This window comes from Aplysia californica, unplaced genomic scaffold, assembly GCF_000002075.1.
Source record: "Aplysia californica isolate F4 #8 unplaced genomic scaffold, AplCal3.0 scaffold00805, whole genome shotgun sequence".
Classification (NCBI taxonomy): domain Eukaryota; kingdom Metazoa; phylum Mollusca; class Gastropoda; order Aplysiida; family Aplysiidae; genus Aplysia; species Aplysia californica.
In genome coordinates this window covers 189,583-191,513 of record NW_004798075.1, presented here as the reverse complement: position 1 = coordinate 191,513, position 1,931 = coordinate 189,583, and the positions used below count along the sequence as shown (strand labels likewise).

Genomic DNA, 1,931 nt, shown 5'->3' with positions numbered 1-1,931 from the left:
TCTCTCTCTCTCTCTCTCTCTCTCTCTTCATTTCTTTCTTCCCGTTTTGCTGGCTGCTTCCCACATGACTCACGGTTTAGTAAACTGTAACTTCTTCAGAATCCAGCTCATCCTGGTAAACTAACTATTCACAACACATTTATCGTTAACATTAAATTTTAAAAGCGATAAAAGCGGATATTAAAGCATAAGATATCTAGACGTCGTTCTTTCAAATGGCAAAAACAGTTTATTAACTGAATAAAGGATGATTTATTCTGGATGAGTTTTATTTGCCACTGGGCCCGAAACAGGTCATGCATTCAATGAGAAAATACTCTGTGGCTTCTTCCCCAATCCCCACAACACGCTATTTCAGAATTACAAAGTTCTATCTGACATTTTGGCCGTTTTGAGTTATGAAGACCATGAGGTCAGAAACCAAATGTTCTACCTACGTGCTCAATCAATATTGTAAGATTGTTCGGAATTGTCATCAAGATATTCAAAGAAATGCAGTCGAAAAAGCTTGACCATGTTGTGAAACTCAAAATGTTTAACTTCAGATTTCTCTAATTTTGGTTCTGAGCTGCTAGAACTTTGTCATGCTAGGGCAGGGGAAAAGTGTTGCGAGACCTCTTCGGTTCCTGTAACGGTTTCTACACAGCATGTTATGATCATCTGTAAGGTACTTTTTTCTTGTTCTTCTTTTTTCTTTGTCGTTGTTTTTTTCCGTGTCCTGATTTTGGTGCCAATAATTTGTTGGTTACGTAAAAATGTATTGACATGGTGCAAATTGTTATGTTTTCTAGAAAAAGTAAGGTACATTAGTAACAGGTAAAACCTGCCTCTTGGATGACATCACCTTCTCTGCTGAAAGGAGCATTATTCTGAAGAGGTCTCCCAGTTTCTTTTCCATCCGTTCCTAGCCGACAACGACATTAATTCCTCAAGGTCGTAACGACCTGGTCTAAGTGAGAAGAAATTTTATGGAGTCGGGAGGTTGGCATATCACCTGCCGTAGAACCTTAGGTTCCTTCCTTTCCCAGACAATAAGAGTTGTGCCGCTACGCGATGAAATCAGGCGCTCGTCAAGGTTTTGACAGTATAATAACGTGTAGTTGTTGATGCCATCTTAAAGTTTGTTTATTTGAGGAGCTTTTGATGAAAAAAAGTCCATTTATGGTGAACAGAAGTCGACATATTTGTGATTGAAGGTAATTTGGGGTCACCTGGTGGTAGAGGACAAATTTCCAAGAAGGGGGTCACCAAAGTTTGGTGACGTCTAAAGTTTGAGAATCTTAGTTAATGTTGTGTGCCTTTGATGAACGTTTTTCATCAAAACCCTCCAAGAAATTATGTTTTTGAATGAACATAACAAGTTTTGAGAGAGAAATAAAAAATATGATACGGATAAAAATTTCTACCTGCAGAAGAATGTCGGTTCCTTCCACCCATTTCATTATTCTGACGAGCAGCTGATTTCACCACGATGCCACATAATTCATGTCAGTGGCTCCTCTGGTCTGATTTCAGTCTTTTATGGTTGTACATGGTTTGCTATTTCCATGAGATAGTGAGAATATTATTACTGACCGAACCACCTTTTTGGGAGAGCACCGCTTTTCTACATCAAGGGTACCTTATCGTTAATAGTGTATCTTGTAACAATATTCTGTTTCTTTGTCATTTATGCTCCGGCTGAAACGGAATATTTTTTTGTCCTTGACATCCTTCTCTTTCCTGAGTTCTGATTATTTTTAATTCAAGTGTTAACTTTACTTTGTGCGTTTTTGTGATTTGGGCATGGGTTGGATTTGCATTGATAGAAAGGTTAACGATCGCAATAGAAGGATATAGGGTACACTCTCTGTCCTTTTTGCTCCTTTGCTCTCTCTCTCTCTCTCTCTCTCTCTCTCTCTCTCTCTCTCTCTCTCTCTCTCTCTCTTTTA

At 38.6% G+C, this 1,931-nt stretch overlaps 1 protein-coding gene across 1 annotated transcript in view; it reads left to right on the top strand.

Moving 5' to 3' along the window:
• LOC101850444 (receptor-transporting protein 4) overlaps positions 1-1,931 on the top strand; it is a gene marked incomplete in the record, with an annotated part of 54,966 nt that overhangs the window by 14,520 nt on the left and 38,515 nt on the right.